The sequence below is a fragment of the Bombina bombina genome, chromosome 9 (genome assembly GCF_027579735.1).
Source record: "Bombina bombina isolate aBomBom1 chromosome 9, aBomBom1.pri, whole genome shotgun sequence".
In the NCBI taxonomy this organism is placed as follows: domain Eukaryota; kingdom Metazoa; phylum Chordata; class Amphibia; order Anura; family Bombinatoridae; genus Bombina; species Bombina bombina.
In genome coordinates this window covers 21,064,623-21,083,952 of record NC_069507.1, presented here as the reverse complement: position 1 = coordinate 21,083,952, position 19,330 = coordinate 21,064,623, and positions in this window count along the sequence as shown.

Genomic DNA, 19,330 nt, shown 5'->3' with positions numbered 1-19,330 from the left:
GCAGCGGTCTAAAGAGCCGTGGACAGACATTGCCGCAATTCAACCCGATCGAGTACGATCGGGTTGATTGACACCCCCCTGCTGGCAGCTGATTGGCAGCGATTCTGCAGGGGGCGGCGTTGCACCAGCAGCTCTTGTGAGCTGATGGTGCAATGCTGAATACGGAGATGTAATAACAAGGTCTGTAATTTGCTGGTTTCACAAACATACACACACACACACACACACATACATGCATGCATAAATACACACACAGTCACATACATACACACACAGTCACATACATGCACACATACACACACACACATAAACACCAATGGGTAAAACAGAAACACTAACCCCTGTAGTCAGAGACACTAGTGAAGCATTGTGTCACACTCACATGATATCAGTGCAGGCAGTGGCAGGTCAACGTTTTTTATTATAAAAAAATAAATAAAAAAAATATAATTTTATTTTTAAGCTGGGCCCCCACCCTTGGGGGCCCAGTTGCAATTGCGACCGCTGCATCCCCTGTAGTTTTGATTGTGTAGCGTTGCAAACATGAGCTCGCGTTCGCATTGTGGCTTACTTGTAATACAGCACACATTATCACAGCAACAGGTATTGGTGCACATCCAAACACTTAAGTCCACATATATTTTGTTTACTTATTAACTTCATATTTAAATATGCTGCAAATAATTTTGCTTCTAAATATTCTTTGGGATCTTAGTCACATAATATGGCCATATTCTGCTCAGCCAGTCACCACTTACAAGGTGTCCCAAGATTGACTGGTCCTAACACTATACAGTTTAGCTTTGCTGAGCTGAATCATTCGATTCTAATATTCAAATACATAATTCCAACACTGCAGTACTATGCCTCAAATCATGACTGCACAGAATGAAACTCCCTAGCTTTATATATATACAGATTAGCCTTACTGGGCTGAAATATTTTATTCTAATATACCAATACAGAATTCCAACACTACAGTACTATGCCTCAAATCAAGTCTGCACAGAATAAGTCTCCCTGGCTTTATATATATAACACAATCACTTTGTCTGAAACACACCTGAGCAGTGTGGTGTGCTTTAACCAAATGAATTTGGTCAGCTCCCTGAAATTAAAGAAATACAACAAGAGGGTTTGATTAAGCACACCTGAATTTTTTTTTTTATATATTAGCGCTCATATTGTCACACACATTATCGTATGCTAGTATTACAAAGTGGAGCTCTAATATCGCATTCATGAAAGCGATATATAGCGATCCACTTGTAATCTAGCCCTTTATGGGCATAAGTATCCTATTGCTAACAGGTGCATTAAATCCAGCATATTGCCATGAAATCTCCACAGGCAAACATTGACAATGGGTCATACTGAAGAGCTCCATGACTTTAAATAAAGGATGCCACCTTTACCAGTTTGTGAAATTTCTGCCCTACTCAATTTTCTCTGGTCAACTGTAAGTGATATTATTGCGAAGTAGAAGCATCTAGAAGCCTAAGCACAAAGTGTTAGACCGGGCAAACTCTCAGAGTGGTGCTGCTGAGTGCTGAAGTATGTAGCGAACAAAAATATCCTATTATCTGTTGTATCACTCACTACAGAGTTGCAAACTGTCTCTGGAAGCAACATCAGTACAAGAACTATGCGTCAGGAGCTTCTTGATATGGGTTTTCGTGATCACTGTGCACAAGTCTGACATCAAAATGCGCACCGAAAAGTGTTAGCTGGATTGGTGCACAGCACAACGCTACTGGACTCTGGTGTAATGGATCCAACTTCACTATCTGCCATTGTGATAGAAAAATCTGGGTATGGTGGATGCCAGGAGAATGCTACCTACTGGAATGCATACTGCCTACTGTAAAGATTGGTGGAGGATTTAGTTCCAGTGAAAGGTTATCCTAGGGATACAGGATACTAAGGAAATTTTACACAATTGGGTGCATCCAACTTGCAACAGTTCAGGGGAAGACCCTTTCCTGTCCCAGGATGACTGTGCCCATGTGCACAAAGGGAGGTCTGTGAAGACATGATTTTAAGAGTTTTTTATGGAGGAACTTGAGTGGCTGCACAGAGCCCTGACGTTAACCCCACTGAATATCTTTGGAAAGAATTGGAAAGTCAGTTGTGAGCCACAACTTCTTGTATGGCTGAATGGGCACAAACTCCCACAGACACACTTACAAGGCTTCACAAAAGATTGGTGGCTGTTGTAATCAAAAAGGGGAGGCAAACTCCATATTAACACCCATAAGTTCAGAATGTAATGTCTAAACAGCTCATATAGATGTGATGATCAGGTATCCACATACTTTTAACCATATAGTGTATAAGGTTGTTTCCTAAACAGATGGGGCTATTATGTGTTACTAAACAGGGGTCTAAATTGACTTGTTTGTGAAACTAAGATCCAGCTGAAATAAATTCTAAATATCGCTGCTGGAAAATGTTGGAATTAAAAAAACGGATTCGTAACTATTGCTTGAAGTCTGGAGCCGCTTCTATTGAGCTGCCATTTACTTCTCACTGCGCCAAACACGTTTTACTGTTCAGGATATCGACATCAAAAACACATCACAAAACAAACAAAGAAAAATGAAACTAACATGCAAAAAAGAAATTTTATTAAAAAAATGAACACTATTACAATATGTCAACTTGGCCAGCTTTGTAATAAGCGCACTGCAATGTGACATGCTTCACACTGGGAAACTCATCTTATGAATCCCGCATGCTGAATCAAGGTTTTGGTGAAAAAAAAGCCAGACCATAACCTCACTGACATTGCAAGACAACCGGCAGCGGCATAATGAGCCGTTATGCATCTAGCCCATTGGACAGACATTTATGAGGTTGGTGAGTGGCCTCGCTGTAAATGTGACATTATGTTTGAAATAAACGTAACATCACTTCACCTTTATTTTTTTTTTCACTTTTTTGCTAGTTGGCTTTTTTTTTTTGCACTTTATGTCCCGTTGAGTATAATGGTTATTGTCGTCTGATATAATATATTATTAACATACACACAAAGACTGGGTAAATGAAATGTAAAATGAATAGTAAATGTATCTGCCCTGTGTCCTTCTCACTATGCACAGACTCCCTAAAACATTCACTTGCTTTTGGTGGCAGGGGGCCAGAAGGGACAGTGATTGTGATTCCACACAGGAATCCATGGAATGCCCACAGGCTGCTGACTCAGAACAGATTCGCTGCCAGATCATGTGCAAACAGACTATTTTAAGGCAGTGAGAAACTAGACATTTATACCACTGTCTCTGGCTCTTGTGTAAAACCAAGAATAACCAGGAGTTACAAAGTTCATGTCTAGATATGAAGAGTTGTACATTGCTATCATTTTATAACGCTAAAGCAGGGGAGGGGAACTATTTTGAGATTATGTGCCCAAATTGGTAATAATCATCTAAAAAATATTCCCCAAAGTATCCATGGTACTTATATAAAAATGTAAAGGAACATTTTAGAAATGTTATTTGTTTGTTTAAATACACATCAGTAAAGTAAGGTTAGTTGATGAGTGCCAGCAAATTGGTTATGAGCTTCACTTTGTGTCATATAATAAACACCCCTGCCCTAGGAAATATTGTGTGGCAGCCATGAGAAGGAAGCTGTTAACATTGTTATAGACTCTAGAGAGACATGAGACCTAGATGAAGGTTAATATAATAAATTATAACAAAATCAGAAGGAATCAGTGGGCAAATGTATTAAATGATCACTCAGCTTCACCATCATCTTAAAACATCACCAGTTCCAATGTTATTTTATGCCAATGATAACTAAAGAACTGAGAGAGGATTGAGCTTTAGTGAATCTGCTGCATAGAATAACACAGGGACTTGTTTGGCTGGTGAATTTGAGAGGCTGGCAAATCTGGGCAGACTTGAGAGACCGCATAGTAAATGTGGTTATTCTTTGGTGAGAAGGGGAAAGTAAAATAAAGCACACCATTACTCCACCCAGCACATGTTCTGCAGCCGCTACTGTTTTGGATCAATCCATTAAGATGAAAGGGATGGCTTATGTGTAAGTGCATCTTTAGGTCCCATAAACTTAATTTAACAGATTATGCCTTTTTTTTATATCCACAAAATTTCCCTCGGAACCAAGGAGATCTGGTATGAATCTAAGCTAGTCTCTTTAACTGTTAGCAAAATGTTTGTGAAGGTCCTAAACACCCTTATTAAAATGTTCACATTGTATTTAAACACATATGGCCCAATGATCAAAGATTCTACATCTTGAAATGTTGAAATTATAGAGCAGACTTCACTGAATTGCCTGAGAAAAAGGGCAGAGCCTGGAAATCTCAGAGACATGTATTCCATTAAAAGTAATGAAGCTCCCAGCAATACAGAATCTCAAAGGGGAGATTGAAGTTAACAGGGGAGCACCTGATACTAAAAGAAAGTCTCAGTTTGCAGCACATACAAATAAAACTGAATGTGTTCACTACAATTTGACTTGCATTTGCTTCTATTTTAGTTCTTATTACTAGTCTGTCAGTTAAATAAGTCTATTGTAAAATTTAAACAAAATTCATCTTGCAAACAGCTGGTGAGATAAATAAGTGAGATGTGCTAGTGTAAAATGCTTAGAGAATATTATGAGAATTGTGAGAGAGATTCATACACACCCTGGAAACTCACCTGTTTAGTCCAGAGAACTCCCTTGTCAATCCCACTTTCTGAAATGGTCAATTTTATTTTACATAGAACAAAACAAAAATTGCAAAGTAATTTCTATAAAATACGCAGAAATATACAAAGTGTGATTCTAAATTGTTAAAGGGACAGTCTAGTCAAAATTAAACTTTCAGATAGAGCATTAAATTTTAAAGAGCTTCCACCATCTCTGTATATGGGCCTTGAATATATTTATATAAAGTAATCATGTCAACTCTCAAGCGCCTTTTTCTAGAGGAAACAAACCCAGTTTGGCTATCCTCTCTACATAGCTCCATTCCCCGTATTAGTTTTGTGGCCCTTCTCTGAACTTTTTCTAACTCTGAAATGTATTTTTTTTAGATTAGTCCCCAGAACTGCTCTCCATACTAAAGGTGAGGCCTTACCAGGGATTTATATAGTGACAGAATTATGCTTTCCTCCCTTGCATCAATGCCTCTTTTAATACATGCTAGTATTTTATTAGCCTTAGAAGCAACTGTTCTGCATTGTGCACCAATCTTTAGCTTGTTATCTATTACTATCAGCCCTGCTTCCCTTTTTAAAAATTGGCACCACATAAGTTTTAAACCAGTTCTGGGGTACTATGCCTGAGGATAATGAGTTTTGCAAAAATTAAGAGTAGAGGCTTGGCTATAACAGTGCTAAGTTCATGTAAAACCATTGGGTGTATTCCATATGGGTCTTAGATTTTTTTTGCCATTTATATTCTTAAAAAAACCTTTTAGGGTTTGACTTATAATCCTTTGCAATTAATCCTTCATTTTCAATTTTGGCTAATTTGATTGATTTTTTTGCATGCTTTGTTACATTCCTTATATATTTGGAATTTTGAGTCTGTACTATTTTCTTTAAGTAATTTAAATGCCCTAAGTTGTTTCCTAATTTCTCTTAATACATTTTTATTCTTTTACTTTTATAACAATGTGGTAATGTGATATGTACTGCATATTTATTTAACAAAGTTTTAAATATTATCCATTTATCCTCTGTATTTTTATTAGAGAATACTTTGTCCCAATTTATCGGCTAGATTACGAGTTTTGCGTTATAAGTAAAAAAGCAGTGTTAAGCCACATAACGCTGCTTTTTTACTACCGCTGCTATTACGAGTCTTGTAGGTACAGCAGTCCTGCACACTTTTTTGGCCTTACCGCAAATCAAATTACGCAATTTGCGTATAGTCTATTTTCAATGGGACTTCCATTGTGCCAGTATTACAAGCTTTTTTTTAAGGCCAAAAAGTTAGCGGTACAGCCTATCCCGCAAGATTCGTAACGCATTCTAAAGTCAGTAGTTATGAGTTTTACACTACAAAGCCGTAGCATAAAACTCATAACTAAAGTGCTAAAAAGTACACTAAGACCCATAAACTACCTATTAAGCCCTAAACCGAGGCCCTCCCACATCGCAAACACTAAAATAAAATTATTAACCCCTAATCTGCCGCTCCGGGCATCGCCGCCACTATAATAAACATATTAATCCCTAAACCGCCGCACTCCCGCCTCGCAAACACTAGTTAAATATTATTAACCCCTAATCTGCCGCCTCCAACGTCGCCGCCACTATACTAAATTTATTAACCCCTAAACCTAAGTCTAACCCTAACACCCCCTAACTTAAATATAATTAAAATAAATCTAAATTAAACTTACAATTAATAACTAAATAATTCCTATTTAAAACTAAATACTTACCTTACTAATAGTTACATTGTATCTAGCTTAGGGTTTATTTTTATTTTACAGGAAAGTTTGTATTTATTTTAACTAGGTAGAATAGTTATTAAATAGTTATTAACTATTTAATAACTACCTAGCTAAGATAAATACAAATTTACCTGTAAAATAAAACCTAACCTAAGTTACACTAACACCTAACACTGCAATTAAATAAATTACCTAAATTAAATACAATTAACTAAATTAAATACAATTAACTAAATTAAATACAATTACCTAAATTACAAAAAAACAAAAACTAAATTACACAAAATAAAAAACAAATTACAAGATATTTAAACTAATCACACCTAATCTAATAGCCCTATCAAAATAAAAAAAGCCCCCCAAAATAAAAAAAAAACCCTAGCCTAAGCTAAACTACCAATAGCCCTTAAAAGGGCCTTTTGCGGGGCATTGCCCCAAAGAAATCAGCTCTTTTACTCGATCAGGTTGAATTGTGGCGATTCCTGTCCACCTGCTCAGAGTAGGAAGACAGGGTTATGGAGCAGCGGTCTTTTGTCTAAAGACTCGCCAGAAACACGGGCCGTCAAGCTCCTTTCGGAGCTTGATAGATAGGCCCCAATATCTATAAAGATGTGAAATTGTATATACAGGGGGAATACAAAGGTTAAAAAAAGACAAAAGTGTGGACATAGGCTGACCTGTGTACCTATGTATAAAGAATGTGAAAAATACAATGTAATTGACTAAATGAAAGTACATTACAAACATTTTTGATAATGTGTTAAGAATCCAGAGACCGCATTTAGGGGCCCATTTATCAAGCTCCATACGGAGCTTGTGGGCCCGTGTTTCTGGCGAGTCTTCTTACTATATTTTCAATGGGACTTGCATAGCTCCGGTATTACGAGTCTGACAAAAAGTGAGCGGTAGACCCTCTCCTGTCAAGACTGGTACCGCATTTTAAAGTCAGTAGTTAAGAGTTTTACACTACAACCCCGTAGCATAAAACTCTTAACTAAAGTGCTAAAAAGTACACTAACACCCATAAACTACCTATTAACCTCTAAATCGAGGCCCCCCACATCGCAAACACTAAAATAATTTTTTTAACCCCTAATCTGCCGAACCGGACATCGCCACCACTATAATAAATATATTAACTCCTAAACCGCCGCACTCCCGCATCGCAAACATTAGTTAAATATTATTAACCCCTAATCTGCCGTCCCTAACATCGACACCACCTACCTACATTTATTAACCCCTAATCTGCCGCCCTCAACGTCGCCACCACTATATTAGTTATTAACCCCTAAACCTAAGTCTAACCCTAACCCTAACACCCCCTAACTTAAATATAATTTAAATAAATATAAATAAAATTACTATAATAAACTAAATTATTCCTATTTAAAACTAAATACTTACCTATAAAATAAACCCTAAGCTAGCTACAATATAACAGTTACATTGTATCTACCTAGTTAAAATAAATACAAAAGTACCTGTAAAATAAAACCTAACCTAAGTTACAATTACACCCAACACTACAATTAAATTATTTCCCTAAAGTAAATACAATTAAATACAATTAAATTAAATTATCTAAAGTACAAAAAAAACAAAACACTAAATTACAGAAAATAATAAACAAATTACAAGATTTTTAAACTAATTACACCTAATCTAATCCCCCTAACAAAATAAAAAATCCCTACCCTACACTAAATTACAAATAGCCCTTAAAAGGGCCTTTTGCAGGGCATTGCCACAAAGTAATCAGATCTTTTACCTGTAAAAAAAAGTACAACATTAAAACCCACACAACCAACCCTACTCTAAAACCCACCCAATAGCCCCTTAAAAAAAAACTAACACTAACCCCTTGAAGATCACCTTACCGGGAGAAGTCTATTCTTCATCCAACCGGGCCAAAGTCCTCAACAAACCCGGAAGAAGTCTTCATCCAAGCCGGGTGAAGTGGTCCTCCAGACGGGCAGAAGTCTTCATCCAGACGGCATCTTCTATCTTCATCCATCCGGCGCGGAGCGGGTCCATCTTCAAGACATCCGACGCGCAGCATCCTCTTCTGACGACGGCTAACACAGAATGAAGGTACCTTTAAGTGACGTCATCCAAGATGGCGTCCCTTCACTTCCGATTGGCTGATAGAATTCTATCAGCCAATCGGAATTAAGGTAGAAAAAATCCTATTGGCTGATGCAATCAGCCAATAGGATTGAAGTTCAATCCTATTGGCTGATCCAATCAGCCAATATGATTGAGCTCGCATTCTATTGGCTGTTCCAATAAATGTAGGGATTAATAAATGTAGGTAGGTTGCGGCGACATTGGGGAAGGCAGATTAGGGGTTAATAAATAGTATGTAGGTGTCGGCGATGTTGGGGGCAGCCGATTAGGGGTTCATAAGTATAATGTGGGTGGCGGCGGTGTCTGGAGCGGAAGATTAGGAGGTTAATAATATAATGTAGGTTGTGGCGATGTCGGGGGCGGCAGATTAGGGGTTAATAAGTGTAAGATTAGGGGTGTTTAGACTCAGGGTTGATGTTAGGTGCAGACATAAAATGTATTTCCCCATAGGAATCAATGGGGCTACGTTAAGGAGCTTTACGCTGTTTATGGCAGGTATGACTTTTTTCAGCACGTTACACCAGCTCACCGCTAACGTAAGCAGCGCTGGTACTGGAGTGCGGTAAGGAGCAAAATTTTGCTCAACGCTCACTTCTTGTCTGGGTTGTAAAAACCTGTAATACCAGCGCTGTCTGTAGGTGAGCGTGAGCATAAACTGCCTCTAACGCAAAACTCGTAATCTAGGTGATGGTTATTTTACCTGCTCTTTTCCAAGGTAATCCTGAAAACCTGGCGTGCTGGGGAGACCAGAGGACAGGTTTGAAAATCAGTGCTTTAGAGTCTTTATAATAAGGAAGATGTGAGTCAAGGGAGTATTTTGTACGGTTTTATCGACCTAAAGCTGTTGGATTTACAACATGAAAACTTTGCACAATTTTTTTTTATAATTATGCTTTTATATCTTTACGGACCTTTTTCTATCTAATTTTAATCTATTTTTTATTTTTGTAGAATCTGTGGTTTCCCAATGATAACAAAGCAAAGTCTTGCAAAAAAATAGTTGTGTTCACTTTATTTCAAACTAAAATCTATAAGACAAGTTTACTAAAATTAAGTCATATTATTGGTCTGTTATCGCCAATTGCAAACATTAATATCATGAAAAGTTTGATTAAAAAAAAGTGTGTAAATGAAGGTTTCCATGAGTATAAGTGGTAGGAGATATGTTCTTCTCATGTCTTCATGGACATAGGATAACCACGATCACTTTGCAAACCACAAAATTCCTGTGTCTTATAATTACTTTACCATGAGCCCCATCAGCTTTGTAAAAAAGGTAATCTTTAAGTGATACCAACGGTGGAGTTTTGTGTATTTGTCTCACTCCTGAGACAGCTTGGCAGCTCTCCTAGTCTAGCCTAGGAAGTGGTTTTACTTCCTACCACTCAACATCTCCTTTCCAAGCAGACGCAGTTAATGTTACCTACCACAAACTGAAATCCCCACGCACTTTCCAAGACACTGAGAAGTGTGAACTATGTAACCCAACTACTTCAAGGGTCTGTACGGGATAAGCCAAATCCACAAACCTACCCCTTCTTTCTGAGGGTTGTAATATTGCTATAAAACTAATAATTAACATTGTCTAGAGAAGTTGAGCTACATGGTCAAGGTCAACTCAGGCAAGTTCCAGCAACCACTCAGTGTACAGTCTGTATTTTTCCCAAGCACGCCTTTTTCCAACAAGATGCTCTATACCAAATGGATGGTAAATACTACTTTTGTCGGCTAGCCTGCATTACAGGATCAGTTTACTCAGATGTGGAAAGCTTGTTATACAAGTTATTTGAATCCAGGTGGGTGTCTATATACCAGTTGCCCAACTGTGTATGTTTTTTTTCCCATTTTGAGTCCATCAGATTCTTTACTATCCACACCCTTTGAAACAGGAGTGTGCTCCAATCTCAGCATGGACTATGGGTGTTAATAGATGGGTCATGTTTTCATTATAGCACTGCAGCTTGACCCAAGACTGGGGTGCATTGAATTTTCAAAGGAATGGGCAGTATGGCTTCTGATTTGCTGTATCATCGATGACTCAAGAGAAAAAAAAGCCTTACTGGTCTGGGCAGCCAGAAATATTGGTAAACAGACACCCACTGGGTGCAAATAAATAGAGTTTCTAGCATTTCTGAATAGTGGGATTGACAGAAAAAGTAAATTCTGTAATTTAATTATGAGAACTTGAAAATTGTGCTTTATGTCCCTTTAATAGACTATAAAATCATGTTCAAAGACTTACAAGATGGATTTGTTTTACTAGAAAACAAAATAATCTTTTTAGCTACACAATGGGGCATATTTATCAATGTGTGAGCACACATAATACGAAGTAGCGTATCATGTCCGCCGCACATCGATAAATGCCGACAGCATACGCTGTCAGCATTTATCACTGCACCAGCCGTTTTTGTGAACTGCTGGAGCAATGTCACCAATCGGCCGCTAGCAGGGGGTGTCAATCAACCCGATCGTATTTGATCGGGTTTATTTTGTGTCTGCGGCCTCAGAGCAGGCGGACAAGTTATGGAGCAGCCGTCTTTAAACCGCTGCATCATAATTTCTGTTTCCGGCGAGCCTGAAGGCTTATCCGAAACGAGGGGCATCAAGCTCCATACGGAGCCTGATAAATATGCCCCCATGTCTTTAGATTTTATGTAACAATTTTATAAAAACAAACTGTAGAAACCAATATCTATTACGAGGTCTCTTCCAATCAGACCAACAATGATATTCATGTGGCTTGTTGATGGGTGCGTACCTTTCCACGTGAAAAGTTCTATTGTGTTCACACCAAGTTCACAGCATCAGCACTTTACGCCGAGCCAGAAAAATTCTACTTCATCAGAAGACACTTAAAGGGACAGTGAACACCAAAAAGGCAATTGTTTAAAAAGATAGATAACACAACTTTACTTCCCATTCCCCCGCTTTGCACAACCAACATTGTTATATTAATTAAGTTTATAACATTTAAACTTCTAAATTTCTGTCTGTTTCTAAGGCACTACAGACAGCCTCTTCTCACATGCTTTTTTACTAGCTTTTCACAACAGGAGACTGCTAGTTCATGTGGGCCATACAGATAACATTGTGCTCTCTCCCGTGGAGTTGTGCACAACACAGCACTAATTGGCTAAAATGCAAGTCAATAGATAATAAATAAATAGCCATGTGATCAGGGGGCTGTCAGAAGATGCTTAGATACAAGGTAATCACAGAGGTTAAAAGTGTATTAATATAACAGTGTTGGTTGTGCAAAACTGAGGAATGGGTAATAAAGGGATTATCTATCTTTTTAAACAATAACAAATTTTGGAGTTGACTGTCCATTTAAGGGCTAAACCCCCAGTTCCCTACATGGTAACTTTTGTGCCTAACTTTTAACAAAGTCAACACTTCAGAGGTGACCGTAACTGAGGTCCCTTACCAAACCCCAAACTGACACGTGAGGTAAAGGCCCAACTGACTCGTCATGGAGCGTTACAAAGTTATGCCCTAAACAGTGCAATAGGCACCTCTGAGGAGAGGCGTCCCTAGGCAACCACCATTGGTATGACAGTCACTCCATATAGACTGTTCTCAAACAGACCATAATCTACACAAGTGCATTTATACCAATTGTAATGTTTTCTTATTCATTTACAGTTGGGTAAAAAAAGTGAGAAGTGCCAATGCAACTGATTTATAAACTAAATAACACAAAATAGTAAACATACATACACAATTTTTATTTTATTATTTTTAATAAATTCTAATTTAATACAAAAGTTTTATCCAAACCTTGAGGTACTAGACACATGCTTGGGGAGTAGATAGAAGCAGCACTTAAAAATACAAAATATTTTGTGTTCAAAGTGGATTTTTTTTCGTTATAAGCAGGTCAATACAGGCACGTGAGTTACAAAATAAAACAAAATTCAAAGAATACAGAAAATTGTGTTAACTTATTTTATATACAAATTAAATATTGATGCCCAACTTCAGTTACTCTGTATTTTTTTTTAGTTGTGAAATGACCAACACTACTACTATGTTGGTCTGTATCGTATTAGAAGGCAAAACCATTTCCCCCTACAATTTAAGATGGAAGAGACATAAAACACCGTTATTATACGTCTTGCAGTTATCATACTTGACAAGTGGGATTTTTATTTTTATCGTAGCAAAATAAACTAATGAAAGTACAGTACAAACAAGTGTTTACTGAGCATAATGAAATGTTTTATTTTGCATTCTTAAAGTGCTTGCTTTTCCGCCATCTCTAAGAAAGAGTATCACTTTTTTTTTCATGTAGTTATGTTTCTGAAACCAATTTTTTTTCTTTCAGGATTCAGACAGAGCATGCAATTTTAAGCAACTTTCTAATTTACTCCTATTATCAAATTTTCTTCATTCTCTTTGTATCTTTGTTTGAAAAGCAAGAATGTAATTTTAGATGCCGGTTCATTTTTGGTGAACAACCTGGGTTGCTCTTGCTGATTGGTGGATACATTCACCCACCAATAAACAAGTGCTGTCCAGGGTTCTGAATCAAAAAATGGCTGGCTCCTTAGCTTAGATGCTTACATTTTTCAAATAAAGATAGCATGAGAACGAAGAAAAAATGATAATAGGAGTAAATTAGAAAGTTGCTTAAAATTGCATGCTCTGTCTGAATTACTAAAGAAAACATTTGGGTTCAGTGTCCCTTTAAATATGTTTACCAAATAACCAGATCATTATTATATGAGTGCAATAGTTGCATAACCAGAGTGTGACTTATAAGATTAAGTTAATTATCAGATAAAACTTCCCCATACAAAATCTTACAGCAGAGTTTGTCAGCTCCAGCCCTTTGGACAACCAAACAGGTCAGCGATAAACTGCACAAGTTTAGGCCAGTAATAAGAACCTAACTGGTGCCAAGTTTGGGCTCTGGAAACGAGATACACCCCATGGCACAGCCTGGTGCAAACACAGGAACATGATGCTGGTAACAGCTTCAGCCTAATGTACAGTCATTTTAATCAAAATGATGAGATTATTATTTTTATACTAATAAAATACTAATGGAAAGCAGAGCAATGGTCAAAACAATTCAGTGAATACATAACTATGGCGTATTTAACCCATTGCTTGCCAGTAGACAATAGCAGAGTACATGGACTGCCAGTTAATCTGCACTAGTATTGACAGAAAGTTACAAATTGAATTAATTAATTGAATATGAATACTTTATAATAAGACAATGTTATAATGGTTTGTAATTTTTTCCACTCCATCTTTTACAACAATGTCCTAGAAACAACAGCTTTAAGACATCGCAGATAGCGTCTGCAATCACTATTTGTTTTTTTACACAATTTTTTCACAGTAATAACATACATACAGGTTATATCTAGAATATGTACAAATATGTTGTCAATTGTGCACAACTAACAATAGAATTTCTGTGATTCCACATGCTCACAATTGGATAAATTAATATATAGGCTGCACAAGACAGGTATTTAAGGGGCATTAAAGCAATTGTTACATTTATGCATAGTTTACATCAGTAATTGATCACTATGTTACACAAAAAACATAATTTATGTAAGAACTTACCTGATAAATTCATTTCTTTCATATTAGCAAGAGTCCATGAGCTAGTGACGTATGGGATATACATTCCTACCAGGAGGGGCAAAGTTTCCCAAACCTCAAAATGCCTATAAATACACCCCTCACCACACCCACAATTCAGTTTAACGAATAGCCAAGAAGTGGGGTGATAAAAAAGTGCGAAAGCATATAAAATAAGGAATTGGAATAATTGTGCTTTATACAAAATCATAACCACCACAAAAAAAGGGCGGGCCTCATGGACTCTTGCTAATATGAAAGAAATGAATTTATCAGGTAAGTTCTTACATAAATTATGTTTTCTTTCATGTAATTAGCAAGAGTCCATGAGCTAGTGACGTATGGGATAATGACTACCCAAGATGTGGATCTTTCCACACAAGAGTCACTAGAGAGGGAGGGATAAAATAAAGACAGCCAATTCCTGCTGAAAATAATCCACACCCAAAATAAAGTTTAACGAAAAACATAAGCAGAAGATTCAAACTGAAACCGCTGCCTGAAGTACTTTTTCTACAAAAAACTGCTTCAGAAGAAGAAAATACATCAAAATGGTAGAATTTAGTAAAAGTATGCAAAGAGGACCAAGTTGCTGCTTTGCAGATCTGGTCAACCGAAGCTTCATTCCTAAACGCCCAGGAAGTAGAAACTGACCTAGTAGAATGAGCTGTAATTCTCTGAGGCGGAATTTTACCCGACTCAACATAGGCAAGATGAATTAAAGATTTCAACCAAGATGCCAAAGAAATGGCAGAAGCTTTCTGGCCTTTTCTAGAACCGGAAAAGATAACAAATAGACTAGAAGTCTTACGGAAAGATTTCGTAGCTTCAACATAATATTTCAAAGCTCTAACAACATCCAAAGAATGCAACGATTTCTCCTTAGAATTCTTAGGATTAGGACATAATGAAGGAACCACAATTTCTCTACTAATGTTGTTGGAATTCACAACTTTAGGTAAAAATTCAAAAGAAGTTCGCAACACCGCCTTATCCTGATGAAAAATCAGAAAAGGAGACTCACAAGAAAGAGCAGATAATTCAGAAACTCTTCTGGCAGAAGAGATGGCCAAAAGGAACAAAACTTTCCAAGAAAGTAATTTAATGTCCAATGAATGCATAGGTTCAAACGGAGGAGCTTGAAGAGCTCCCAGAACCAAATTCAAACTCCAAGGAGGAGAAATTGACTTAATGACAGGTTTTATACGAACCAAAGCTTGTACAAAACAATGAATATCAGGAAGAATAGCAATCTTTCTGTGAAAAAGAACAGAAAGAGCAGAGATTTGTCCTTTCAAAGAACTTGCGGACAAACCCTTATCTAAACCATCCTGAAGAAACTGTAAAATTCTCGGTATTCTAAAAGAATGCCAAGAAAAATGATGAGAAAGACACCAAGAAATATAAGTCTTCCAGACTCTATAATATATCTCTCGAGATACAGATTTACGAGCCTGTAACATAGTATTAATCACAGAGTCAGAGAAACCTCTTTGACCAAGAATCAAGCGTTCAATCTCCATACCTTTAAATTTAAGGATTTCAGATCCTGATGGAAAAAAGGACCTTGTGACAGAAGGTCTGGTCTTAACGGAAGAGTCCACGGTTGGCAAGAGGCCATCCGGACAAGATCCGCATACCAAAACCTGTGAGGCCATGCCGGAGCTACCAGCAGAACAAACGAGCATTCCTTCAGAATCTTGGAGATTACTCTTGGAAGAAGAACTAGAGGCGGAAAGATATAGGCAGGATGATACTTCCAAGGAAGTGATAATGCATCCACTGCCTCCGCCTGAGGATCCCGGGATCTGGACAGATACCTGGGAAGTTTCTTGTTTAGATGGGACGCCATTAGATCTATTTCTGGAAGTTCCCACATTTGAACAATCTGAAGAAATACCTCTGGGTGAAGAGACCATTCGCCCGGATGCAACGTTTGGCGACTGAGATAATCCGCTTCCCAATTGTCTACACCTGGGATATGAACCGCAGAGATTAGACAGGAGCTGGATTCCGCCCAAACCAAAATTTGAGATACTTCTTTCATAGCCAGAGGACTGTGAGTCCCTCCTTGATGATTGATGTATGCCACAGTTGTGACATTGTCTGTCTGAAAACAAATGAACGATTCTCTCTTCAGAAGAGGCCAAAACTGAAGAGCTCTGAAAATTGCACGGAGTTCCAAGATATTGATAGGTAATCTCACCTCCTGAGATTCCCAAACTCCCTGTGCCGTCAGAGATCCCCACACAGCTCCCCAACCCGTGAGACTTGCATCTGTTGAAATTACAGTCCAGGTCGGAAGCACAAAAGAAGCCCCCTGAATTAAACGATGGTGATCTGTCCACCATGTTAGAGAGTGTCGAACAATCGGTTTTAAAGATATTGTTTGAGATATCTTCGTGTAATCCTTGCACCATTGCTTCAGCATACAGAGCTGAAGAGGTCGCATGTGAAAACGAGCAAAGGGGATCGCGTCCGATGCAGCAGTCATAAGACCTAGAATTTCCATGCATAAGGCTACCGAAGGGAATGATTGTGACTGAAGGTTTCGACAAGCTGCAATCAATTTTTAGACGTCTCTTGTCTGTTAAAGACAGAGTCATGGACACTGAATCCATCTGGAAACCCAGAAAGGTTACCCTTGTCTGAGGAATCAAAGAACTTTTTGGTAAATTGATTCTCCAACCATGATCTTGAAGAAACAACACAAGTCGATTCGTATGAGATTCTGCTAAATGTAAAGACTGAGCAAGTACCAAGATATCGTCCAAATAAGGAAATACCACAATACCCTGTTCTCTGATTACAGACAGAAGGGCACCGAGAACCTTTGTAAAAATTCTTGGAGCTGTAGCTAGGCCAAACGGCAGAGCCACAAACTGGTAATGCTTGTCCAGAAAAGAGAATCTCAGGAACTGATAATGATCTGGATGAATCGGAATATGCAGATATGCATCCTGTAAATCTATTGTGGACATATAATTCCCTTGCTGAACAAAAGGCAAGATAGTCCTTACAGTTACCATTTTGAACGTTGGTATCCTTACATAACGATTCAATATTTTTAGATCCAGAACTGGTCTGAAGGAATTCTCCTTCTTTGGTACAATGAAGAGATTTGAATAAAACCCCATCCCCTGTTCCTGAACTGGAACTGGCATAATTACTCCAGTCAACTCTAGATCTGAAACACATTTCAGAAATGCTTGAGCTTTTACTGGATTTACTGGGACACGGGAAAGAAAAAATCTCTTTGCAGGAGGTCTCATCTTGAAACCAATTCTGTACCCTTCTGAAACAATGTTTTGAATCCAAAGATTGTGAACAGAATTGATCCAAATTTCCTTGAAAAAACGTAACCTGCCCCCTACCAGCTGAGCTGGAATGAGGGCCGCACCTTCATGTGGACTTAGAAGCAGGCTTTGCCTTTCTAGCTGGCTTGGATTTATTCCAGACTGGAGATGGTTTCCAAACTGAAACTGCTCCTGAGGATGAAGGATCAGGCTTTTGTTCTTTGTTGAAACGAAAGGAACGAAAACGATTATTAGCCCTGCTTTTACCTTTAGATTTTTTATCCTGTGGTAAAAAAGTTCCTTTCCCACCAGTAACAGTTGAAATGATGGAATCCAACTGAGAACCAAATAATTTGTTACCCTGGAAAGAAATAGAAAGTAAAGTTGATTTAGAAGCCATATCAGCATTCCAAGTTTTAAGCCATAAAGCTCTTCTAGCTAAAATAGCTAGAGACATAAACCTGACATCAACTCTGATAATATCAAAAATGGCATCACAGATAAAATTATTAGCATGCTGAAGAAGAATAATAATGTCATGAGAATCACGATGCGTTACTTGTTGCGCTAAAGTTTCCAACCAAAAAGTTGAAGCTGCAGCAACATCAGCCAAAGATATAGCAGGTCTAAGAAGATTACCTGAACACAGATAAGCTTTTCTTAGAAAGGACTCAATTTTCCTATCTAGAGGATCCTTAAACGAAGTACCATCTGACGTAGGAATAGTAGTACGTTTAGCAAGGGTAGAAATAGCCCCATCAACTTTAGGGATTTTGTCCCAAAATTCTAATCTGTCAGACGGCACAGGATATAAATGCTTAAAACGTTTAGAAGGAGTAAATGAATTACCCAATTTATCCCATTCTTTGGAAATTACTGCAGAAATAGCATTAGGAACAGGAAAAACTTCTGGAATAACCACAGGAGCTTTAAATACCTTATCCAAACGTTTAGAATTAGTATCAAGAGGACCAGAATCCTCTATTTCTAAAGCAATTAGAACTTCTTTAAGTAAAGAACGAATAAATTCCATTTTAAATAAATATGAAGATTTATCAGCATCAACCTCAGAGACAGAATCCTCTGAACCAGAGGAGTCATCAGAATGATGATGTTCATTTAAAAATTCATCTGTAGGGAGAGAAGTTTTAAAAGATTTTTTACGTTTACTAGAAGGAGAAATAACAGACATAGCCTTCTTTATGGATTCAGAAACAAAATCTCTTATATTATCAGGAACATTCTGCACCTTAGATGTTGAGGGAACTGCAACAGGCAATGGTACTTTACTAAAGGAAATATTATCTGCTTTAACAAGTTTGCCATGACAATCAATACAAACAACAGCTGGAGAAATAGCTACCAAAAGTTTACAGCAGATACACTTAGCTTTGGTAGATTCAGCACTTGACAGCGATTTTCCTGTAGTATCTTCTGACTCAGATGCAACGTGAGACATCTTGCAATATGTAAGAGAAAAAACAACATATATATAAAGCAAAATTGATCAAATTCCTTAAATGACAGTTTCAGGAATGGGAAAAAATGCCAAAGAACAAGCTTCTAGCAACCAGAAGCAATAAAAAATGGAGACAAAAGCGACGCCCATATTTTTTCGCGCCAAATAAGACGCCCACATTATTTGGCGCCTAAATGCTTTTTGGCGCCAAAAATGACGCCACATCCGGAACGCCGACATTTTTGGCGCGAAATAACGTCAAAAAATGACGCAACTTCCGGCGACACGTATGACGCCGGAAACGGAAATAGAATTTTTGCGCCAAAAAAGTCCGCGCCAAGAATGACGCAATAAAATGAAGCATTTTCAGCCCCCGCGAGCCTAACAGCCCACAGGGAAGAGTCAAATTTTTGAAGG